General features: G+C 40.8%; 1 non-coding gene and 1 pseudogene across 1 annotated transcript; both read left to right on the top strand.

The window, feature by feature from the left end:
- Nucleotides 1-9,929: 9,929 nt before the first annotated feature.
- Nucleotides 9,930-12,041, top strand: LOC118649439 (annotated as a pseudogene).
- Nucleotides 12,042-25,946: 13,905 nt separating this feature from the next.
- Nucleotides 25,947-26,075, top strand: LOC118652401. Its single transcript, XR_004966629.1, has one exon. It is a non-coding gene; the product is annotated as a small nucleolar RNA U109 (small nucleolar RNA).
- The last annotated feature ends 996 nt before the right edge of the window (nucleotides 26,076-27,071 follow it).

Raw genomic sequence — 27,071 nt, 5'->3', positions numbered from 1 at the left:
GTTTCATGCCATTGTTATCCTAGAAAATGCTTGATATAATTTCAATTTTCTTGAATTTTTTAAGACTTATTTTGTGTTCGAGCATGTGGTCTATCCTTGAAAATGATCCATGTATACTTGAGAAGAATGTGTATTCTGCCTCTTTGGGATGAAATGCTCTGTAAATATCCAAAAATCTCTTTGATCTAGTGCAGGGGTGGGCAAACCTTTTGACTCGAGGGCCACAATGGGTTCTTAAACTGGACGGGAGGGCCGGAACAAAAGCATGGATGGAGTGTTTGTGTGAACTAATATAAATTCAAAGTAAACATCATTACATAAAAGGGTACGGTCTTTTTTTTTTTTTTAGTTTTATTCATTTCAAACGGGCCGGATCAGGCCCGCTGGCTGTAGTTTGCCCACTGCTGATCTAGTGTGTTGTTAATGATGCTATTTCCATATTGATTTTTTGTTTAGAATGTCTATCCAGTGGTGCCAGTGAGGTGTTATGGTCCCCTATTATGACTGTATTGCTATTAACCTCTCCCTTAAAGTCTTCTGAATATATATATATATATATATATATATATATATATATATATATGTGGCCAGATTATTATGACCACCTGAACGTCCGATTTAACAGCCTTTGAATGTGGGATATATTTGAACGTGAGTGGCCAGATTATTATGACCACCTCATCAGTTATTATGACCACCCCATCAGTACTTTGTTGGGCCACCTTTTGCCTTCAATACTGCGGTGATTCTTCTAGGCATTGACTCCACGAAATGTTGAAAGGTGATGTGAGGAATCTGACACCATATTTGATGGTTGTGGAACCAGCTGCCTGATGGCTCTTTTAACTTCATCCCACAAATGCTCAATTGGATTGAGATCTAGTGATTGTGGGGGCCACCTAAGCAAGGTAAAGTCTCCCTCATGTTCTTGAAACCAGTTCTGCACAATAGGAGCACCGTGGCATGGCGCATTGTCTTGTTGGAGGAAGCTATCTCCATTGGGATACGCTATCGACATGATAGGATGAACTTGATCAGCAATAATACTTAGGTATGTTGTGCTATTCAGACGTTGTTCCACATGAATTAAAGGGCCCAAATCATGCCAGGAAAACAAGCTCCAAACCATAATACTGCCCCCACCAGCTTGAAGGGTTGTACTCATGCATGTGGGGTGCATGCTTTCATGCTGTTTCCGCCAAATTCTCACTCTGCCATCTGCATGATGCAACTGGAAACGTGATTCATTGGACCATATGACTTTTTTCCAATGCGCAACTCTCCAATCCTTGTGTTACTGTGCTAATTGGAGATGTTTTATCTTGGTAACTGCAGACAGCAAAGGTGTTCAAACAAGCCTTCGGCTTCCATATCCCATACAATGCAGTGTATGGCTAATTTGCCTACAAACATCAGGTGTAGAGGCCTGGAGCACAAAAATTTGTGCACTCAGGGGGTGGGGGAGCGGGTCCCTCAACCTGGCCTGCGCCCATTCGCAGTCCAGAACCCCTTTGGGGGATGTCCACCTGTCGACTTAGGCCCACTCTCTGGGGGATCAGGCCTAAGCTTGCAGTCAGACATCCTTCTGGCAGTCAGGGAGCCCTCAGGGAATGTCCGACTAAAGGCTTAAGCCCCCAAGGGATTGGGTCTAAACCGTTAGTTGGACATTCTTAGTGCTGCCACGGAGGTGGGAGAGGCTCCTGCCACCACCACTGTGCTGGCCAGCCATTAGCCAGCTTCTGGCTGAGTGGCACTCCCGATATGGAAGTGCACTGACCACCAGGGGGCAGCTTCTGCATTGAGTGTCTGCCCCCTGGTGGCCAGTGAGCATCATAGCAACTGGTCATTCTGCCATTCAGTCAATGTGCATATTAGCCTTTTATCATTATTATATAGGATGTCCCTATTTCCCCCCTTTGCCCCCTCTACCCAGCTCTTGCCCCCCACTTCTCTCTGGCCATCACCATACTGTTGTCTGTATCCATGGGTTGCGCATATATTTTCTCTGGCTAATGCCTTCTTTAAATTCACTTCTTTAAATTTTTATTTTCAGATAAGTGTTTATAACTGCACTATTACATATTTCCTATTATATCATTTAGAATTAAGATATTTTTTAATTGAACCCTTGTAAATTTTAGCACAATTTAATAAATTATGCTAGAAGCAATTAGGAGATTTTTCATGTAATGCAGATACATTTCAATTAATATTTATTAATTTTTAATTATTTAATATTTTAATTTGAAATAATCTCATACATGTAAAAAAACTATAAAATACTACAGCATATTATATATACCATTCACCCAATTTCTTAGGTGTTAATAATTTAAACATAACCATTATACAACTAACACAATTTGGAATATAGTTTTCTTATAATCTCTTTAATGTTACTTAATCCATTTACTTTGTTTTTGTTAATCTTCACCCAAGGATATTTTTTCATTGAATTTTAGAGAGAGTGAAGGGAAAGGAAGAGACACATTGATTGGTTGCCTCCTGCACATGCTCTGATAGGGACTGGGGATCAAGCCAGCAACTGAGGTACATGCCCTTGACTGGAATCAAACCTGGGACCCTTCAGTCCACAGGCTAATGCTCTATTCACTGAGCAAAACAGGCTGCAGCTTAATTCATTTACTTTTAATCTATATGTGTCTTTATATTTAAAGTGGGTTTTGTTTTTGATTCACCCTCATAATCTGTCTTTTAATTGGTGCATTTATGCCACTGACTTTCAGAGTGCTTACTGATAGAGTTACTATCATATCAGGTGGCTTCTGGGGCTTCTGGGGCTGGCCTGCGGCCCGGGATTGGATCCAATCATGGGCGGCAGGCAGACGGCTTCTGGAGTCGCACACAGGGGCCTGGATGGCGGCTCATGCTGGTGGCTCGTGCTGTCCTGCCCTGCCTGCAGTATTCAAATTAGCCGCCTTCTTTGTTGGTGGTTAATTTGTATATTGTGCTGATTAGCCAATGGGCGGCATAGCGAAGATACGGTCAATTACCACATTTGCCTATCATTAGATAGGATATATATATATATATATATATATATATATATATATATATATCCATCCCATGTTCAAAGGCTGTTAAATTGCATTGTTTACCCATATGATCAGAAAAAAATCACTTCTACTGTCATGGTAAACAACCTGCTTCCCTATTTATAATGGTCTGGCCCTCTAGCAACTTTAGCGTGAAATTATAGCTAATTTGCCTACAAATGTCAGGTGGACATAATAATCTGGCCACTCATTGTGTGTGTGTGTGTGTGTGTGTGTATATATATATATATATATATATATATATATATATATATTACATATAAGTTCATCAAGATTATAGCCTCTTGTTGGAATTATCCCTTTACTATTATTTAGTGACCTTCATTGTCTCTTGTTTTGGCCTTTGTTTTGAAGTCTATTTTGTCAGATATGAGTTTTGCTACCCCAAATTTATGGTTCATTTCCTTTTGCAGAGAATATGTTTTTCCATCCCTTAACTTTCAGTCTGTCTGAATATTTTGTTCTGATATTGATTTCTTGTAGTTAGCATATATATGGTCCATGTTTTTAATTCATTTAGCTACCTATGGCTTTTGATTGGAGCATTTAATCTACTTATATTTAAGGTTATTATTGATAGATATTTATTTCCAATATTTCTTTATAACTATGTCTCTCTCTCTCTCTCTCTCTCTCTCTCTCTCTCTCTCTCTCTCTCTTCTCTCTTCTTCTTCTTCTTCTTAAAACACTCCCTTTAACATTTCCTACAATGCTGTTTTGGTAATAATGTACTCTTTAGCCTTTTTTTTTTTTTATCTGGAAAGTTCTTTATTTTCTTTTCAATTTTAAATGATGGCCTTCCTGGATAGTGTAGTCTTGGGTTTTGTTTTACATTACTTTGAATACTTCTTGTAGCTCCTTTCTGGCTTGGAGTGTTTCCATTCAGGAATCAGCTAGTAATCTCGTGTGTAACTTTCTGTCTCTCTTTTGCTGCCTTTAAGATTCTTTCTTTGAGAGATAGAGGAAGACATAAACAGATGGAAGAACAAACCATGTTTATGGATTGGTAGAATCAAAATCATTAAAATGTCCATACTACCCAAAGTAATCTATAGATTCAATGCACTCCCCATTAAAATACCAATGGCATATTTCACAGGCCTAGAAAGAACTCTCCAAAAATTCATCTGGAATAAAAAGAGACCCTGGATAACTGCAGCAATCCTGAGAAAGAAGATCAAAGTAGGAGGGATTTCAATACCAGATATCAAGCTGTACTCAAAAGGCACTGTTCTCAAAACTGCCCGGTACTGGCATAAAAACAGACATATAGATCAATGGAATAGAATAGAGAGCACAGAAATCAACCCAAACCACTATGCTCAATTAATATTTGACAAAGGAGGCAAGAACATACAATGGAGTCAAGACAGTCTCTTCAAAAAATGGTGTTGGGAAAATTGGACAGATATGTGCAAAAAAATGAAACTAGACCAACTTACAACTTAAACAAAAAATAAATTCAAAATGGATAAAGGACTTAAACACAAGATGGAAAACCATAAATATATTACAGGAATCCACAGGCAGCAAAATATAAAACATATGCCGAAGCAATATCTTTACCGATACAGCTCCTAGGGCAATGAAAACGAAAGAGATAATAAACAGATGGGACTACATCAAAATTAAAAGCTTCTGTACAGCAAAAGAAACCTTCAACAAAACAATAAGAAAGCCCACTTCATGGGAGAACATATTTGCCAATGATATCACCGATAAGGGTTTAATCTCCAAAATTTACAGGGAACTCATACAAATTAACAAAAGGACTATAAACAACCCATTCAAAAAATGGGCAATGGACATAAACAGATACTTTTCGAATGAAGACATAAGGAAGGCCAAGAGACATATGAAAACATGCTCAAAGTCACTAATCATCCGAGACATGCAAATCAAAACCACAATGCAGTACCATCTTCCACCTGTCAGGTTGGCTATCTCAACAAAGCAACAAATGACAAGTGCTGTCAAGTGTGTGGAGAAAAAGGAACCCTCATGCACTGCTGGCGGGAATGCAGACTGGTGCAGCCACTGTGGAGAATAGTATGGAGTTTCCTCAAAAAAACAAAAATGGAACTCCCATCTGCCCCAGTGATCCCGCTTCTAGGAATATATTTCAAGAAACTAGAAACACTGATCAGAAAGGATATATGCACCCCTATGTTCATAGCAGCACAATTTACCACAGCTAAGATTTGTAAACAGCCTAAGTGCCCATCAGCAGATGAGTGGATTAGAAAACTGTGGTACATCTACACAATGGAATACTATGCTGCCATAAAAAAGAGGGAATTCTTACCATTTGCAACAGCATGAGTGGAACTGGAGAGCATTATGCTAAGCGAAATAAGCCAGTCAGAGAAAGATAAATATCACATGATCTCACTCATTTGTGGAATATAATGAACAACATGAACTGATGAACAAAAACAGATCCAGAGACATAGAAGCATGGATCAGACTGTCAAACCTCAGAGGGAAGGTACGGGAGGGTGGGGATAAGGGGGAGAGATCAACCAAAGGACTTGTATGCATGCATATAAGCCTAACCAATGGACACAGACACCAGGGAGGTGAGGACATGAGTGGGGGGTGGGGGTGGGGGGTAATGGAGGGATAAAAACACATATGTAATCCCTTAATCAAAAATGAAAAAAAAAAAAGATTCTTTCCTTGTATTTAATGCTTGTCATTTTAATTATGATATATCTTAGCATGGATCCCTTTGAGTCATCTTGAATGGAATTCTCTGCTTCTTGAACTTCTGTGGCTTTTTTCTTCACCAGGTTAGGGACATTTTCTGTTATTATTTCTTTAAATAGGTTGTCTATTCATTGCTCATTTTCTCCTCCTTCTGGTTTCTTTATGATTCCAATGTTGTCACCTTTCATGGTGTCCCTAATTTCCCTTAAACTATCCTCCTGCTTTTTACTTCTTTTTTATTTATTTCTGCTCTCTTTGAGTATTTTTTCTAGCTTATCTTCCAAATCACTGATTTAATCTTCTTCATTCAATCTGTTTTATTTTTTTCAGTGTATTCTTGATGTCAGATATGTTATTCTTCATTTCTGACTGATTCTTATCTATTGTTTCTATTTCTTGTTTCATGCTTTTGTAGTTTCCACTGAGTTCCTTAAATTTATCACTAAGTTCCTAGAGTATCCATATATTACTTTGAACTCTATATCTGATAAATTGCTTTCCTCCATTTTGTTTAACTCTCTTTCCAGAGTTTCCTCCTTTTCTTTCATTTGGGAGTTGTTTCTTTGTCTCTTCACTTTTGCTGTCCCTTTGTATTTGTTTCTAGGTATTAAATCAAACTGTTATGCCTCCAAATCTTTGTGGGTTGGCCTTATGTAGTAAGTATTTTGTGGAACCAAGTGGCACAATTTCTTTGATCTCCTGAGCTAGGTGCTCTAGGAATGTCCTTTGTGTGATTTATTTTGGCTCTCCTGTTGTAATTGGGTCTTGAATGTTATCCCATTCATGGATGTAATCTCCTCTCAGACACCTGGTGGGCTACGAAATCATCCCCAACTACATCATGTGAGCTGTGTGCAGTTGCTGACAGAACAAGACAAAATAAGAAACAAAACAAAAACATACACAAGACCCCTGAAACAATGTCAAAAGCAACCACAATATAAGAGAAAATTAGGAAAGATAAAAGAAAAGAAGAAGAATAGATGAAAAGAAAAATCAAGAAGAAAAAGGGGGAAGAAAAAGGCACATGAAAGGGCAGAGTTGAAAGAAAAAATAAGAATAAAGAATTGGAAAAGGAAAATAGTATAAAAGAAAAGAGAAAGAGAAAAGTATGAAAAGGAAAACACTTTGAGAAAGCATAAAGGAAAATACACTGAGAAAGCATAAAGACAAAAAAATAAGAAAAGGAAAAAATAAAGAGAAAGCAGGAGAGAAGAAAAAAAAAATAGAGTAAGTAAAGGCATGACAGCCAAGCTGGTGAGGCTTCGTGGTTGAGTGTTGACCCATGAACCAGGAGGTTATGGTCACTGTTTGATTCCCAGACAGGGCACAATCTTGGGTTTCAGGTTCGATCCCTAATAGGGCACTTGCAGGAGGCAGCTCATCATTGATGTTTCTGACTCTCTCCCTTCCTCTCTCTGAAATGAATAAAATCATTAAAAAGAAAAGAAAGGGGAAGAGAAAAATTAGATATATGAAAGAAAAAAGAGAAACTAAAAATATAACAAATCAATAAAGAAGAAAGATAAAATAAAGAAGGGGGGAAAATGAAGTGGATTTGTCTCAGAATATAGTGTCTCCTGGGAACTCCCTTTCAATCATGCTCATTTGATAACTGAGGCTGATTGTTTTGCCTGCAAATTCTGGGCCTCACACTGTCAGAAACTGTCCTCCGTTGGCTCTCAGCAACCTGTTTGAAGCTTCAAGTGATCCACAGTTTATGTCTGTGGCTACACATGAGAGGGGACAAGTTGTACTCTAAGGTCAGTTTGATAGCAACACAGGAGCCAAGGGATGGGTCAGCATCCCCAGGTTCTTAATCACTCAAATGTCTGTTTCTGAAAGGGCGTTAGACAGAATCAGGAATATAGTCCTCAGGATCTCTCTTGAGGGGACGGTCCATTCAGATTTCAGGGCAAGTAGTGGGTGTGTTTTTCCATCCCAGAGCTACTCCTCTGAGAGTATCCCAAAATATTGCCCTGGCCTCAGCTAGGTGAATATCCTTGTATGCAGTCCAGTGGGAATAGCTGGAAACCAGGAGTTTCTATCAGCTCTCCCATGAGGGGGAAGCACCAGTCAGATTCCTGAAACAGTTGGGACAGAGGACTCCATCTCCAAGCCAGTCACTGATAGTCCCTGATACTGTTCAAACCCTTCAGCTAGGCTTCTGCTGCTGTCTCCTCTGCAAAGGTCAAGATGCAGGGTGTGCCAGGCAGGGCTCCTGAGCCTGGGATGAGCTGTCTCTCCTAGGGAAGGGTATTTTCCTTTAGCATTTCCTTTTCTTGAGCTGTGGCTTCTGGGAGGGGCCAGTAACTCTCAGGAAAATTGCCATTTTGATTTGGGGTTGGTATGACCAAATTCACATCTCCCAGCTGCCCCTTTTCTACCTCTCCCTCCAGTGTTTCCCACCTCAACCTCTCCTCAGGCACCTTTAGTCTGCACTGCCCTCCCTCCATTCAACCTTCAGGTGAGTACCTACAAATGAAATCCTGTGCTCTGGATTTAAAAAACAAACAAACAAAAAACTATGGCTTTTGCTCTGACTGGCTCTGGTCTCCTCAGTGCCAAAACCCCTGCCACCTTTCACACCTGGATGTTACAGGGGCTGCTGTGCTGGAGACAAAGACCAACAAGTAGCATAATAAATGCGAGAGGTCTGTCAGAAGGCTGATGGACCTTGGGCTTTTGCAAGGTTCTGTCGAGACAATGGTGGCTCAGGGCAATCTCCTAACCTGATAATCTTTTACTGTCTACCAAATCTTACCTTTGATATGTGTGTTTGCTTTGCTAAAGGGCAAATGTATATTCTAGTAAATAAAAAGCTATGGGTCCAGAGATTTGGGGAGCCTCTCCACTACAGAGTACGTTTCCACCTGGTTCCTCATGCCTTATAAATTTATATTTCTTATCTAGTATATCCATTTATGCATGGCCTTTTCTCCAGATTCTGAATCCTTGCTGCAAAAGGTTGCGGCACTGCTGTTCTCAGCTCTGGTGCTTTAGGCTGTGTAGCCCAACCTGGGGCCCAACCCTTGATCTTGTCAGGGAAAAACACACCCCCTGCAGCTGACAGATCCCTCTTTGCTGTCAGCCTGCCTCCAGTGGAAGCTGGGCCTGCCCCTTTCATGACTTCACCCTTCCTACAGGTCTCCAGGTGTTTTCTGTTATTCCTTGTTATGTCTCCTCCTTAGCTGACCTCAGTTGGTAATTCCAGGTGAATGTTCCCCAATTTAACTTTATTTCCAGTTCTGGCCCTAGGGGGAGGTGCAAGAAAGTTCTGCCTATTCCATCACAATCTTCTCTCTTTAGAAATATTTTGATAGTGTTTTTTCTTAAGCATTTTAAGTATAACATCTCACTGCCTTCTGAATTCCATTGTTTTTAATGTGAAATCAGCCATTAATTTTCTAGTTGTTGCCCTGTACATGATGAAACAGTTTTCTCTTGCTTCTTTCAAGATTTTCTTGGTTTCTTAATAGCATGACTATGATGTTTGTAGGTCTATAACTCTTTATGTTTATTTTTCTTGGGCTTTATTGTACTTCTTGGCTCTATAGATTAACCATTTTCATCAAATATGGGAAGTTTTCTGCCATTATTTCTTAAAATGTTAGTTTTGCTTCTTTATCTGTGCTTTTTCTGTGACTCCAGTACAGAAATTTAACTGTGGGACAACATTTTCTTTAGAACAGATAGCTTCCATTGATTTATCTTCAAGTTCACTGATTCTTGTTATTGCCCTATCATATCTTCTATTGAACCCCTTTAGTAAAATTTTTAATTCACTTAATGTACTTTTCAAATCCAAAATTTCCATTTGGTTCTCTTTGATAATTTCTTTCTCCTCTGTCAGGTGGCTCCTCTGTCCAGGGACCCAATTGACGGAGGAGAGGCACTACCCCTGGGCTAAAACCGGCTCTACGATCCTGGTTGCCCAAGAGACCTTGCACGAGGTGGGCATGGTGCCATTGTGAGACATGAGGTCAGGCTTTGGCCTGGCACAATTGGCCTGCAGACACGTGGAGCAATCTGGCATGGGGGAAGGGCCGAGCCATTGGGCTCACAGCATAAGGGGGACCTGGATTGTAGGGAGGCATGGGCGGCGAGTGGCAGTCCATGGGCTGTTGGCACCTCAGGATCCTAGGACAGATCAGACATTCTGTAACAATGCATGAAATCAACATCAACAATCTTGATAAGCAACAGGTTCAGCTCCTGGCAGAGATATGTATTTTTTTAAATATCTATCTATCTATCTATCTATCTATCTATCTATCTATCTATCTATCTATTGGGGTCTGGAGTATGTGTATATATAAAGACAATGTATATATTAATAATACATAGACAAACATGTAAATTAACTGTCCCTCTGCTACACTCACTAGCCAATCAGGAGAGTATGCAAATTAACCCAACAAAGATAGCGGTTAATTTGCATATGTAGGGGCAAAGCAGAGGAGCGAAGACTGAAGGCTCCATCTGGAGCGAAGGCCTGGGTCCGGGGGGCCAGAGGAAAACGGGTGCCAGCAGCCAGGGGAAGGGAAGGCCTATTGCACAAATCTCTTCGTGCAACAGGCCTCTAGTATATATATAAAACCCTACTATGCAAATAGACTGAATGGTGGAACAACTGAACAACCGGTAGCTATGACATGCACTGACCACCAGGGGTGCACACGGAACATAGCGGGCATCGACAGCAGGAGGCAGAGTGTAATACATGGCCGGTGTCAGCCACGGAGGGATGGTGGAGCAGGTGAGCAGGGGTGCCAGACCAAGATGGGGCGCCGGTCACTGTCATCGGTGTGAGCCTCTGGTGGTTACTGGAAATTCTTTGCTCCCACATGCCGTAGTCCTGCCTGGTGCTCGCACCTGCTGCTGGTACTGGAGGCACTGCTTACATCTGCTGCCAGCGCCAGAGCCGCCACTCACACCTGCTGTCGACGCCCAGCACCAGTTCTGATCACTCAGCACCGTCAGTGGGTGTGAGCGGCAGCTGTAGGCCCCAATCGCCCCTGAGGGCTTCTCTACCTCCCCCTGATCCTGAGGGGCAATTGAGGCAGTAGCCACCACTCGCACCCACTGACAGTGCCAGCCACGCTCCCACCCGCTGCTGGCACTGGCCCCAATCTCTCCGTGCCATCAGCAGGTGCGAGTGGGGCCACATGAGAGCAGTGGCAGTGGGAGTAGGGCTGCTGGCAGACAGGGGACCAGGGGCCACAGTGGGAAAGGCTGGGCAGGGGCATGAAGGATGGACCGAGACCTGCCCCTGTGTCCACCACAGCCTCACAGTCCACAGTTCCTTTCAAGGTGCATGAATTCATGCACCGGGCCCCTAATATATATATATATTATTGATTATATATTATATATATTATATATATATTATATATATATTATTGATATTATTGATTATATATATATTATTGATTTCAGAAAGAAAGGAAGAAGGAGGGAGAGATTGAAACGTCAATGATGAGAATCATTGATTGGCTGCCTCCTACACGTCCCCAGGGAACCGAACCCACAACACAGGCATGTGCGCTTGACTAGAATCCAACCAGGACCCTTTGATCCACAGGCCAACACTCTATCCACTGAGTCAAATCAGCCAGGGCAGAGATGTGTATTCTTATTGATGAAAATGACAATAAAATTGGGCTGAGACCAAGAAGAATTGTCACCTGAATGAAAACATTGAGAAAGGATTATTGCATGGAGCTTTTAGTGTCTTCTTATTCAACACTGAAAATAAGCTCCTGCTACAGCAGAGATCAGATGTTAAAACTACCTTTCCAGGTTGTTTTACCAATACTTTTTGTAGTCATCTCTTAAGTAACCCAGGAGAGCTTGAAGAAAATGAAGCAACTGGAGTAAGGCAAGGAGCACAGAGGTGTTTTAAAGGCTGAACTGGGAATTCCCATGGAACAGGTTCCTCCAGAAGAAATTAATTATCTGACTCAAATTCACTATAAGGCCCTGTCTGATAGTATCTGCGGAGAACATGAAATTGATTACATAGTGTTTGTGAGAAAGAACGTGACTTCAGATCCAGACCCTAATTAATGAGATTAAAAGTTATTACTATGGGTCAAAGGAATTGGTGGAAGAAATGTTGAAAAAGGCGGCCAGTGGTGAAATTAAGATAACTCCATGTTTCAATGTATTGCAGAGGCTTTTTTCTTTACATGGTGGGATAACTTAAATAATTTGAATCAGTTTGTTGTCCATGAAAAAACACACAGAATGTGAATGTGGAGATGAATGATTAGTAAAATACTAAAAAATGTCTCTACTTAGTAAACTTAAAATGATTTTTTAAAAATTGGGTTCCCCATTAGAATTCTCATTGGATACGTTGATATTTTACACCCCGAATTTATGTGGACAGTTCTTATTTGTATCACAGACCCCACATATACGCACTCTTATTTGTAAAGGACATTTATGAAATATTATTTTAAAAAAGCAAATCAATTAAACTTAACCTGTCTAAACAGTCCTGACAAATTTGAACAAATAAGTGAAGCTCTTTATTTTCAATGTGTTGAGACATTTTCAGAACTTGTAGAGCACTTTATTTGCCAGGTGCTTTACATATCATTAAAGTTTTATCATAGTCCAGAAAAATGTGCAACAGAAACTGTTTGCTGAACTATTTCAGAACAGCTCAAAATAACTTTCCATATTAAGATGTTAAACTAGGGGCGCAGGTCCAAGGTAAAAAATGGTATGTGTCCTGATTTCTATCAAGGTCTGTGTTCTCAGAATTACAGAGGACAGACAGGATATTTGTAAAATGGAAATTGGGTCATACTCTACCATAGGGATTCTTACCACTGGTTCTGTTAACATTTGAGTTGGGTAATTCTTTGTTGTGGGGGTTCATCCTGTGCCTTAAAGGACATATAGCAGCATCCTTGGGTCCTACCCACTATTTGCCATTGGTACCCCCACACACACACCCCAACACAGTAACAGTTACTACAGATGCCAAATGTGTGCTGGAGGGCAAGGGTGCTCGCATTGAGAACCACTACTCTACAAAGTCATGTCATATTGGGGGGAAGCAGAGGGAATTAAACAGAAAGGTTAATATTTGTATTAAATGGAATTGGGGTCTGGAGTATGTGTATATTAATATTTAAACTGTACGTTGATTGATTCACTTTTTAAAACTCTTGCATAAATTTCTCAGTTTGAAATCTCAAGACAGCTTTATTATCCTTGAATGCTATGTAATAATAAAGAAAAAGAAAAAATTGTTTCTTACAAGCTAAATATTTTATAAATTCAATGGGAAAATCCATTTCTTGTTAACTCTGGACAGTTAATTCATAATTTCAGGGAAAAGTGTCACAAGTATTAATTTTACTGAAAAGTAAAAACAATTTAAAAATTACATTAAAATTTTTTAATCTCATACTTTGTTGAATTATTCTTTATTTCAATTTTATTCTATAGGCATGATTTTATTTAGGTCTTTGAATATTGTCACCATAATTCCTTAAAGTCTTTCTAAGCTAAATGCTAAATCTGGGGAAATTCAGAAAGTTTCACCTGATTACTTTTTTTTCTGGGCATGTATCATATTTTCTTGTTTTGTTTTTTTTTGCATGTCATGTAATTTCTTATTGAATACTGCATAAAATAACAACTCTAGATTACTAGAGTTATTTTATTCTCTGAGGGTTACTGTTGATTATTTAATAACTAGCCTGAACTAAAGCTTTGAAGTGTGTCTCAGACATAATGACTCTACTCATTCTTTTTGTTCCTTGTTTTTGTTTTTAAGTTTGGTTTTCCAAGAATCACTAATGTATTCACATAGGTCAGTGTTCATGCAAAGATTTTTCACACGTTGTGCTTAAGGACCACAGCCAGTAATGCTCTTTTGCTCTCCTGATGAATTTGTGTGTGGCCTGGAAAACAAGCACATTCAAAATTCAGGCCACTTGCAAGTCAGCCTCAGCTTGTAATTTCCACCAAGCTTCCTTGTGTCTTTTCTATGCATGTGAATATTCTATCTGCCAGGAATGTATATGTGACTTGGGCTTATTTCTGTCTCTACCTGCACACAGCCTGGAATAAGTGGAGAGCTTATCAAACCCTTTGATTGGTTTACTTCCTGGAAATCCTTGTTAAATCTTGAGCTAGTCCACCTGTCCACTGTTGACCCCAGATGGGATCACAACTTCAGGCTAGCAGAGTTGTTGGTTCTCCTTGTTTATTTGAGTGGCAGTGTTTTTAACCCAGGTCTTTATAACAACCACAAAAGGTTCATTCAAGAAGAATTTAACCTGCATTGTAAAATTAATTCTAAGTAGTTCATTAGCAATTAACATAAGTATGGCTATTACTACAGTATCCTATATAATAAAAACCCAGCGACCAAAATGGCAGAACAACCAGAGACCAGAATGACTGCCACCCCTTGATCCACCCAGCCCTGCCCCCCAGCGGGGACCCCCACCCCGATCTGGGCTGGGGCCGGCCTGCAAACCACCCACAGCCCCTCAGCCCAGATGGCCCTGACCCCCAGTGGGGACCCCCAACCCAATAGGGGGCATGGTCAACCTGCAAACAGCCAGCGGCCTCTCACCCTGGCCAGCCCTACTCCAGTGGGGACCCCCACCCCAATACGGGGCCCCCATAAGGGCAGGCTGGCCGGCCACCACCTGCGCACCAAGCATCTATCCTATATAATAAAAGGGTAATATGCAAATTGACCCTAACAGTGGAACAACCAAAATGACCACTCGACCAGTCACTATGAAGCACACTGACCACCTCTTGGCAGGCTTGATCTCCCAGTGGCGAATGGGAAACTAGGGGTGGGTGGCAGGCGATGTGGGTAGCACCAGGCCAAAGCCCCTGCTCCACCAGTTGCCCCACACACAGAGGGCAACCCGTGGGGTGGGTGGGGCCGGTGAGCGGGCTGAACAGCCGACCTCGCCATTTCTCCCCCCAAGCTGGCAGGCTCTGATCACCCAATGGCGAATGGGGAACTGGGGGTGGGTGGCATCAGAGCTGCTGCGGTCAGCCGGGGAAGATGGCCCTGATCACAGGCAGGCCTAGGGACCGTATCCAGGCATGAATTTCATGAGCCGGGCCTCTAGTGTTTTTTATAATTACAAATTTCTTTTTTATAATGAATATGGAGTATGGAGCAACTGTTAAAACATGGATTCTAGATTTAGAATGCCTGAATTTCCACCTTAGCTCTACCATTCTAAACTTGAAATAACATGGAAAAAAATTACTTTATTATAAAATGGGACTGATAAAAATAATGTCTAAAAGGTTGAAGTGAAGATTAAATAAAATCATATATGTCTAAAGCATTTGGCAAAGCAATCTACTCACTACAGATTATAAAGTCCTTGATTGTGTATAATTTGGGTTTGGGTCATATTACTACCTGGGTTCTGATCTTGTTCTCCTTAAGTGATCCCAAGTTTGCATAAATTGCACACAAAAAAGTATTGTAGCTTAAAGTTCAATTAACAAAGTGTGAGTCTAATGCAGCTGTGGGCAAACTACGGCCCACGGGCAGGATCCGGCCCGTTTGAAATGAATAAATAACTATTGAAAAAAAAGACCATACCCTTTTATGTAATGATGTTTACTTTGAATTTATATTAGTTCACACAAACACTCCATCCATGCTTTTGTTCCGGCCCTCCGGTCCAGTTTAAGAACCCATTGTGGCCCTCGAGTCAAAAAGTTTGCCCACCCCTGGTAATGCCTTATCTATTTGTACTTCATCAACTATATCTCTATTACTTTTATGCTGGTATTCCTTTTTTCTCTTTCTAGATACCTTTGTACTGATATGTTCAACCCAGAAACTACAAAGTTTAGTGCTCACCTAAATACAAACTTTTTGAATGTTTGTGACCGTTTTTTTGCTATTCTGCTGCAGAGGAAGTGACTCTTGGGTGATTGTACTCTGATGTATTAAAAAATTTCTCTGAAACTCTCTTCCAATACTTTATTCCATAAAGTTCGTTCCTTTTTGCTTATTTCTTGTCCCTTGATACAAATATTTATATGATTCTTTAAGAGCTGGGCCTAGTCTAGCTAACACAAAGTTTTGCTATTTAACTGTTTCATATTTAGTGCATACTAGAGGCCCAGCACACAAAATTCGTGCACGGGTACAGTCCCTATGCCTGGCCTGCGATCAGGGCCATCTTCCCCAGCTGGTCACAGCCAGCCCTGCCCACCACTGCCACCCACCCCCAGTTCCCCATTCACCATCAGGTGATCAGAGCCTGCTGGCCCGGGGGGAAGAATGGAGAGGTCGGCCGTTCTACCCACTCACCTGCCCTACCCCTGCCATGGGTTGCCTTCTGTGTTTGGGGCAACTGGTGGAGCAGGGGCCTTGGCCTGGCACCACCCACATCGCCTGCCACCCATCCCCAGTTCCCCATTCACCATTGGGTGATCAGAGCCTACCGGCCGGGGAAAAGGACCAAGAGGTGGTCAGTGTGCCTCAGAGTGACTGGTTGAGTGGTCATTCTGGTCCTTCCACTATTAGAATTAATGGGGGCCCCAGATCAAGGTGGGAGTCCCTGCTGGGGGGCAGGGCTGGCCAGGGTGTGGGGTTTGCATGCTGAGCACACCCCTGATCAAGGTGGGGGTCCTCGCTGAGGGACAGGGCTGGCCTGGGCGAGGGGCCACTGGGCAGTTTGCTGGCCAGCCATGCCCCCTATTGGGCTGGGTGTCCCCCTGGAGGGGCAGGGCCCGCTGGGGTGAGGGGCTGCAGGAAGTTTGCAGGTGGGACACTCCCAGTTGGAGTGGGATCCCCGGTGGGGAGTGGGGCCAGCCAGGGCAAAGGGCCATGGGGGGTTTGCATGCTGGACACACCCCTGATTGGGGTAGGGGTCCCCACTGGGGGACAGGACCGGCCTGGGCGAGGGGCCACTGGGTGGTTTTCAGGCTGGCCCCACCCCCAATTGGGTTGGGGATCCCCACTGGGGGTCTGGGCCATCTGGGGCAAGGGGCTGTGGGGGGTTTGCAGGCTGGACACTCCCAATTGGACTGGGGGTCCCCTCTGGGGGGGTGGGGCTGGCCGGGGCTAGTGGTGGCAGTCATTCTGGTCTCTGGTCATTCTGGTCGTTCTGCCATTTCATGTGCTGAGCTTTTATTATATAGTATATGTTTACTTAATGTTTGTTAGAAAAATTCAACCACTTACCGGAACACTGGGCAATGACATAAAACAAAAAAATAAACAAAACAAAAGCACACTAATCCAAATTTAAGATCTAATTATTTGGAATAATTTACCCAGAGTTTCTCTTTTAGAATATATGCAAATTGAATTAAATAAATGTCTTCTATGTATTCTTGTGAAGTTTATAATCCTATACAGATGTTGCTATTTGTTATAATAGTTTATATATATTGAATGTTTATATAACCCACCATTATTCTAAGTGCTTTGTATATATTATTTTATTTACAGTCACAAAAAGTGTGAGTTTCTTTGACTTTGGTACCATCATTATACCAATTCTACAATTGAGAGAATTACGGCTCAGTGAGATTAAATGTCTTACCTAAAGGCAGAACCAGAAAAATATCAAGCAAGATTAACTACAGAGCCTTGGCTCTTAACTGCCATTCTAAACTCCATCTATAATAATAAAAGTGTAATATGAAAATTGACCAAATGGCCGAACAGCGGAATAAGTCTGGATGACCTTCCAGACAAAGCTGAGCTGCGAGGGCCGAGGCAGCTGGAGCTGCAAGGGCCAAGCCCCTTGCATGAATTTCGTGCATCAGGCCTCTAGTTCCATAATAATGATCAACATTTACAGAGTACTTACTATCTCTTCTCAGTACCATATAGGTACTCATCTCAGTAACATATAGGTATGCTTCCTTTAATACTAATCAGTGTACTAGGAAGTTGTAATATTATGATGCTCATTTTAAAGATGGGAAAAATGAGGACAGAAAAACTAAGCAACCCACAAGGTCACAAGATAGGAATTTAGTGGATCCTGGATTATAAACAAAGTAGATTAAATCAGTAGTACAGAAGTTTTCCAGCACTTGATTCTTATTAAATAGTATGCTTAGATAAGGGATAGTCCAGAGAAATTTTGGTTTTAATTGTTTACCCTCTGCCAGAGAATCTTAGCAAATAGAAGGGGGTCTAAATAAAGTTAAAATATATACTAATTATGTAAACACTTTTTATATCTCATGTGTTATCTCTTATGTATATAAGTTACCTAGGCAGATGCCAATAATTCGTTTGCATGTGCTAAGAAGAGGCTAACGAAAGCCAGTTAAATCAATGGGCCTATTTTAGGAGCTTGATCTTGAAGAGACAACTGAATGAATGCAATTCAATGAAGTCAAACAAAATTAAGATTATGTTTCCACAAAAATAGAAAATATTTTGATCAATTGTGCTAGTAAGATATTTATTCACAAATACTTAATGTATCCAAAAGAATGAGATTATCAAATCAAAATACAAATCTAGTCAAAAACAAAACTCAAAAACTTGACCTTACAAGAATTTGAAAATGTACTAGAAGAAAAGTATTATTATTGGTGATTTAATTCTGTTGCTCATTTCTAGTAAAACTTACCAGCAATAACATGTATTGTAATAGAGTTTGAATATGCCAATGTTTTTTTCTAAAATTGAATTCTTCAATTTTATCATTTGAAACTGTAATGTACAATGATCCTATATAATAAAAGGATAATATGCAAATTGACCCTAACAGCAGAACAACTAGGAATGACTGGTGACTATGACACACACTGACAACCAGGGGGCAGATGCTCAATGCAGGAGATGTCCCCTGGTGGTCAGTACGCTCCCACAGGGGGAGCTCTGCTCAGCCACAAGCCAGTCTGATAGCTGACAGTACAGAGGTGGTGGGGGGAGCCTCTCCTGCCTCCTCAGCAGCACTAAGGATGTCTGACTGCAGCTTAAGCCTGCTCCCCGCTGGCAAGTGAACATCCCCCAAGGCCTCCCAGGCTTCCAGAGAGATGTCTGACTGCCAGCTTAGGCCTGATCCCATGGGGAACGGGCCTAAGCCAGCATGTGGACATCCCCCGAGGGGTCTCAGACTGCGAGAGGGCACAGGCCGGGCTGAGGGACCACCCCCCCCCCCGGAGTGCGCAAATTTTGTGCACTGGGTCTCTAGTATGATATATAATAGTGTACAAGCTTTAAAGGTGAATTATTTTTTCTTTTTCCTAGTAAAATCAGTACCTCAAAATTTTAGTGGCTACCTATGAATAATTTCAACCTTATTCAGGGGGGAAAAGTTTTATTTGTTCGCACTTAATACTAGTAAAAAAAAAATGTCTATACTAATAAAAGGGTAATATGCTAATTAGACCAGGTCGACTGGCCACCTTCCAGACGTCTGACTTCCTTCTGGACAAAGCTATGGTGGTGGGACCAAGGCAGAAGCAGTTAGGGGCAATCAGGCCGACAGGGGAGGGCAGTTGGGGGTGACCAGGCCAGCAGGAGAGGGCAGTTGGAGGCAATCAGGCTGGCCAGGGAGGGCAGTTGGGAACAACCAAGCCGGCCGGGAAGGGCAGTTAGGAGCTATCAGGCCAGCAGGGGAGAGCAGTTGGGGGCAATCAGGCTGGCAGGTGAGCAGTTAGGTGTGATCAGGCAGGCAGGCAGAGGGTTTAGGGGCAATCAGGCAGGCAGGCAGGTGAGCAGTTAGGAGCCAGTGGTCCCAGATTCTAGAGGGATGTCTGATTGGAGAGGGTGCAGGCTGGGCTGAGGGAACCCCCGTGTCCACGAATTTTATGCACTGGGTCTCTAGTTAAATATAAATGGAATTAGATATGGAACAATACAAACTCGTTCCGGTTATGTTAATAAATTATATAACATCACCCTCTATATGAGCTAAGCCTTATATAATTAGAATGATATCCCAAGTAGTCATGGAAAAGTGCTCAAAAATAAATGAAACTTGAAATTATCTAAGAAAGAGTTTTAAGAGAAATCATATGTATAAATTTTCCAAAAGTCTAAAAATAGGAATGTGTTAAACAAAATGTACATAACAAAGAAAATAGCTCATCAAGCTTTCCCAGCTATGAAAATGTGGTTTTCCCATACATCATACAATAAAAAGCAGATGGTAGAAAATTAGTTGCCAAGAAAGAAAGGAAACACATACAACATGTTATAATTATGAGCTTCAGAGAAACAAAGGGAGGGAGATGAATATTTTTAAAGAAAAAAAGTAATATTTCTTCCATGAAAGCTATCTCTACTGAGTAGGGCAAACTAAGGATAAAATAACATAATCTCAGAAACATTAAGTACTCCTGGAATGAACTTTTTTTATCATCTAGAAAAACACCCCCCTTCTTTCCGTAGTAACACACCAAATTCTTTGCCACTCTTTTTTTTTCTTTTTTTTTAATATTTTTTAAATTAAATATTTATTGTTCAGATTATTAAATTTGTTCCTCTTTTTCCCCCCATAGCTCCCCTTCTCCCGGTTTCAACCCCACCCTCTGCCCTTAAACCCACCCACACACACACTGCCCTCATCCATAGGTGTGCAATTTTTGTCCAGTCTCTTCCCACACCCCCCACACCCCTTTTCCCCTGAGAATAGTCAGTCCACTCCCTTTCTATGCCCTTAATTCTATTATATTCACCAGTTTATTCTGTTCATCAGATTATTTATTCACTTGATTTTTAGTTTCACTTGTTGATGTGCATTTGTTTTTCATAATTGGTATCTTTACCTTTTTCTTCTTCTTCCTCTTCCTAAAGGATACCTTTAAGCATTTCATATAATACTGGTTTGGTGGTGATGAACTCCTTTAGCTTTTACTTATCTGTGAAGCTCTTTATCTGACATTCAATTCTGAATGATAGCTTTGCTGGATAAAGTAATCTTGGTTGTAGGTCCTTGCTATTCATCACTTTGAATATTTCTTGCCACTCCCTTCTGGCCTGCATAATTTCTGTTGAGAAATCAGCTGACAGTCGTATGGGTACTCCCTTGTAGGTAACTGAGTTTCTTTCTCTTGCTGCTTTTAAGATTCTCTCTTTGTCTTTAGCTCTTGGCATTTTAATTATGATGTGTCTTGGTGTGGTCCTCTTTGTGTTCCTTTTGTTTGGGGTTCTCTGCACTTCCTGGACTTGTAAGTCTGTTCCTTTCACCAGGTAGGGGAAGTTTTCTGTCATTATTTCTTCAAATAGGTTTTCAATATCTTGCTCTCTCTTCTAGCACCCCCATAATTCGGATGTTGGTATGCTTGAAGTTGTCCCAGAAGCTCCTTATACTATCTATATATTTTTGGATTCTTTTTTCTTTTTGTTTATCTGGTTGAGTGTTTTTTGCTTCTTCCTATTTCAAATCTTTGACTTGATTCTTGCAATCCACTAGTCTGCTGTTGGAACTCTGTATAATATTCTTTATTTCAGTCAGTGTACGCTTAATTTCTAGTTAATCCTTTTTCATATCCTCGAGGGTCTCACTAGATTTATGGAAGGTCTCACTAAATTTATTGGCGGTTTCTAGAAAATTCTGAAAAACCTTATAAGTGTGGTTTTGAACTCTATATCCAGTAGTTTGCTTTCCTCCATTTCTGTCATCTGTGACCTATTTCTTTTATGCTTCCCTGTGTTGATAGAATGGCTTTCTCTGCTTTGTGTCCTATACGACCCAGTGGCTCAACCTACCCAAATACCTGAGGTGGACACTCTTGGTGCACCTCTTTGTGGGCTTTGTGCGCAGTCTTGTTGTAGTTAAGTCTTGATTGTTGTAGGTATCACTGGGAGGAATTGACCTCCAGGGCAATTGGCTGTGAGAATCAGCTGTGTTTGCAGTGGGAGAATTTCTGTGCTGGAGACACCCTTCTGGGGCAAGACTTGCTTCAGTGGGGCTTTGGTGCTCACTGAATCTTCCCCCTGAATGTGTCCCTTATGGATCTGAAGAGTTGTAATCTGGATGGTCCCACTCTGACCACTGGGTACACTGGCTCTTGGATCTCGAAGGAGGTGCCAATTTAGTCTCTGCCTGAGGCTACCCAGCAGGAGCTATGGAGAGATCTGAAGATTCCTCTTCTTTTTTGGGGTTTGGAGGTGCCCAGATGAGGCCCAGCTGTGAAGCAATGCAAGCTGCTGTGGGGCCTTGGGCCTTCATTTGGAAGTTTTGGGTCTCTCTGACCCAGCTGTAGTTTGTTAGGTAATTGTCAAATTGCAAAGGGCCAGGCCTTTCATATGCAAAAGCCACTGAGCACAGCTTGGGTGGGATGGGGTCTCAGGGAATCGACAGGATGGAACAAACAGCTATGGCTGATCCTCAGTCCTACCCTAAGAGGCCCCTCGTCTCAGTGTCCTGGTAATCGCTGCAAGCACCTCTGAGAGATAGCCACCCTCGAGTTCTGGCCTATGGCAGACAGTCCAGTTCTCCCCGTATGAGTCTGGGTACCCAGAGACTTGCCTGGAACTGGAGTTCAGAGCAGTCGGGAGCTTGAGACTCCCTCCTGATTGAAAAAGACAACCATGTACTCAGTTGCCAGCCCTTTCCACATGCGCCTCTGTACCTCTGCACTTTACTTCCACACCTCCTCTGAGTCTCAGGGTGCTTTTCTCTTTCCTTCTAGTTGTAGAATTTCCACTCAGCCAGCCTTCCTGTGGTTCTGGATGATGTCCGTTTTGTCTTTTAGTTGTATTTTTGAAGTTGTTGTGCGAGGCAGCAATTTCCAGTGTTTACCTATACCGCCATCTTGGTTTATCCACCACTCTTGGTATTTGGGGTTTTCTTAGAGGTCCTTATGGCTCTTTGGATGGACCTGTTGGTTCAGTCCCTCTTGCCTCATGATCAAAGCAGGCCACATCAGGGTTGGATATGTCTCTCAAACGGGTCCAACTTAGAGTGAATCCAAGAGTTTTACAAAAACTCTGAAAGTGCTATGTTCTTTTTCACAGGAGTTGAGCATAGGAAGCTATAGGTTTAATGCTGCTGATACCACACAAAAGTGAAATGAAACCACTATGCAAGAGAGCAAGCTGAAGAGATATGCAGTAGGTCCTAATGACAACATTTTAACCCCTGATCAAACTGGTCCTAAATCAGAGTCATGTGAGCCAATAAAATCCCCTTTTATCTGAAACCAATTTGAATTGGATTTTCTATATATTGACCCTTAAAAGATCCTGAATAATAAAATTCTAATCTCATTTTTGTTTATCTAGTGAATAAACAAAAACTAGAGCTATTGCAGTCTAGAAAGCACCTTTTCCACATTCATTATCATAAGAACTCTATGAAGTGTTACTACAATTTTTATTTTACAGATGAGGCTACATAGTGTCTTAGTACCTTCGGATTGCTATAAGGAAATATCACTTTCTACTATAATAAATACCACTGGTTGGCTTATAAACAACAGACAGTTATTTCTCACAGTTATTGAGGCTGGGAGTCTGAAATCAGGGTACCAGCCTGATGAAGTAAGGGTCCACTTCCAGGTTGCTGACTTATTGTTATATCTTCACATGGGGGTAGAAGGAATAGCAATCTTTCTGGAGCCTCTTTTATAAGAACACTAATCCTATTCATGAGGGTACTGCCCTTGTGACCTAATCACCTCCCAAAGGCCCCATCTCCTACCAGTATATCAGACATTAGAATTTCAACATATGAATTTTGAAGGTACAAAAACATTCAGATTAAAACAAATGACTTGCCCAAGATCACACAGCTGATAATTAGCAGCACCCAGGTCTTGTGAATTCAAATCCTATACTTTTCCACTAGTGCTTTTCAAACTCAGGGTGTTGTGTGTGTTTTTTGTGGGTTTTTTTTTGCTTTTTTTAAAAAGGTATTTTCAGTGCTATGACAGGTGGTACAAAAAGCTAGTTTAAATGTAACTTCTCTTTCTAGAACTTCAATTATATTCAAATATCTTAGAGAAAGAGTATAAGCTATGTAACACAATTTTTGTCATTCTATATAGTATTAGTGTATTTTAAAATTTAATATAATATAGTACAAAGCAAACATTTTTAGAATTCAAATAAATATCTCAATAAGGTGTCAGGCTTGCAATTGGCCACTTGGGTATTTATCCTAAGATTAAAAAAGTAGTTCTATCCTTTCACCATTAGGAAGCACATAAAATGCAACAGTATTTTAAAGCTCAAATTAAAGGACAAAAATTGATTATAAATAATGAATAAACTCTATAATGAATAAACTATCATTTTATTTTATAGTTAGACACAAAAGTACTAAGGTCCCAGAGAATAAGTATAATGTTGAAACAAACCCAGAATGTTTTAAACAAAGAACAGAAGACTACATAAGTACAAATATTCTGAACAGACAAACATTTCTATTGCCACAGAAATTAAGGTCACTAGTAATTCTCCAGGAAGACTTCCAAACTATTCTGGCAGTACAGTTGAAGCAGAGGTTTATTTTAAAGATAATGCCAAAAAAAATAATTGTTGATGATAGATTTTGAATTTCATTCTATCTATTTCATTAGACTATTTTTTGTAGAAGTCTAATTTTCTTGAGGCTATATCAAGGTAAATAAGTCATAGATGATGTGGTATGTTGAATAATGCCCCCCCACACACATGTCCACTTCTAATCCCCAGAACCTGAGATTAGGTTACCTACATAAAAAGGGGGATTTTGCAGATATGATTAAGTTAAGCATCTTGAAATGAGGAGATTATCCTGAATTATCTGGGTAGGCCCAATTAAATCACAGGGTCTTTATAAAAGATAGGAATATCAGTATCAGGAAGGGGTATGTGTTGACAACAGTAATGATCATAGTTATGTGGGGCCACAAAGTAATGCAAGTGGCCTATAGAAGCTTAAAGAGACACAGAAAAATTTTTTCCCTAGAGTCTCCACAAGGAACATAGACTGATTGACTGATTTTTGACACTGGACTACAGAATTATAATAAATTTATATCATTTGAAGTCACTAAGTTTGTAATAATCTGTTACAGTAAAATAGAAAATTAATACAGGGTTGCTGTATTTTCTTATTATGATGCTTTATCCTATATAATAAAGAGGTAACATGCAAATTGGCTGTCATGCCCTCACAAGATGGTTGCCTACAGCCAGGCTGGCAGGGGGGTTAGTGAGGAACAACCAAACGACTGAACAGCAGGCCGGCGGGGGCCATGAGGGGTGACCAGGCTGGCAGTGGGGGCAGGTGGGGGCAACCAGGCCAGCAGGGGGGATAGTAAGAGGCAACCAGGCCAGTGGGGTGGGGGCAGTTAGGGGTGACCAGGCTGGTGGGAGGGATGTAGTTGGGGGCAATTAGGCTGGCAGGGGGGACAGTGAGGGGTGACTAGGCCGGCAGGGGTGGAAGTTGGGGGTGACCAGGCTGGCAGAGGGGGGCAGTTGGGGTGACCAGGCTGGCAAGAGGAGAAATTTTAGGTGACCAGGCAGGCAGGCAGGTGAGTGATTAGGAGCCAGCAGTCCGGGATTGTGAGAAGGATGTCCAACTGCCGGGTTAGGCCCAATCCCTGGGATCGGGCCTAAACCAGCAGTTGGACATCCCCTGAGGGGTTTCAGATTGGAGAGGGTGCAGGCTGGGCTGAGGGAACCCACCCCCGTGCACAAATTTCATGCACCGGGCCTCTAGTAAAAATATAAATATTAAAATATTGAGTGAGGCAGAAAAATTATCCATTGTGTAGGATTCCCAAGCCAAATTTCAATGATCTGGTATTTGTTATGCATCATTTAGTTCATTTTAGCTAGGCTAATATTTTTATTTATTTTTTATTTTTTTTAATTTCTTTATTGGTTAAGGTATTACAAATGTGTCCTCATTTTTCTATCAACATTCAAAAATCTATTTCATTTCTATGGCACAGAAAATTTCAAGTCAGAAAATTAAAACTTTAAACATAATTTTACAATAACATCTAAAATATCAAATGCCCAGGAATATATCCAGCAAAATATGTATAAAACTGAACATGAAAACTTAAAACAATATTGAAATAAATTGAAGACATATATAAATAGATAAATCATAACTATAGATTAGAATACTAATATTATAATGATATCAATTTTTCCCAAATTGATCTAATGAAATCTACATTACCAAAGAAATTTTACAAGATGATTTTAAAATTTATATGGATATGCAAGTGACCAAAAATAACCAACAAAATTTAAAATAGAAGAAAAATGTAACATGCTACATGAAAGGAGTTCTCGGGGTTGCCAACCTTATAGTAGAAGTTGAGTAGTAGTATATTTCTCCTACATAGAAAAAAAGAAAGAAAGAAAGAAGAAGAAGAAGAAGAAAAATGTAGGAGGACTATTCTACTTAAAATCAAGGTTTACAAATATCACAATGGAATAAATAGAGTCCTAACCACAGACCCATACATATATGGAATTGTGATTTATGACAATGGCAGCTTTGCATAGATAGTCTTTAATAAAAGGTATTAGGACAATTAGGTATCTACAAGGAAAACATTTAACTTGATGCCTGCATCATTCCAAACACATAAATCAGAGGAAGATAGCTTTATATGCTAAAGTCAGAAAAATAGAACTTTCATAAAATAATTTAGAGTAATATATCCATGATCTTATATTGGCAAATGTTTCATTCATAAAAAGTGTTTATAATCAAAATTATTAATAAATTAGCCTATATTACAACTAAAAATTACTGTTCATCAAATGATAACCCCAAAACAGTGAAAAAGATAAATCAGTGTAAAAGATATTTGCAATGTATGTAGCCAACTAAAGGTTTATTCAGAACATATAAAAACAAAATATGGCAGAGTAGGTAAATGCTGTGCTCACCTCCTCCCACAACCACATCAAAATTACAAATAAATTATAAAACAACCATAATTGAAAACCACCTGAAGACTAGCTGAACAAAAGTCCTACAACTAAGAATATAAAGGAGAAGCCACATTAAGCCTGGTAGGAGGGGTGAAAATGCAAAACAGGCTGGTCCTACACCCACATATGGTGGTTAATAATTGGGAGGAATATCCTGGTTGTGGAGGTCCCCCCATGAGGAATGAGGGGTCCCAGTTCCACACTGGCTTTCCCAGCCCAGGATTCCAGTACTGGGAAGAGAGTCCCTATAACTTCAGGTTGTGAAAACCAATAGAAATTGTGGCTGAGAAGATTGTAGCTGAGCGATATGGAGGGCTTCTGGAGTCTCTGGCATTCCTCTTAAAGGCCCATGCACAGATTTGCCCAGTAACGGACTCACTCCAGTGCTGGAACAGGAT

The sequence above is a fragment of the Myotis myotis genome, unplaced genomic scaffold, assembly GCF_014108235.1.
Source record: "Myotis myotis isolate mMyoMyo1 unplaced genomic scaffold, mMyoMyo1.p scaffold_m19_p_3, whole genome shotgun sequence".
NCBI classification, from domain to species: Eukaryota; Metazoa; Chordata; class Mammalia; order Chiroptera; family Vespertilionidae; genus Myotis; species Myotis myotis.
This window is presented reverse-complemented; position numbering and strand designations above follow the sequence as displayed.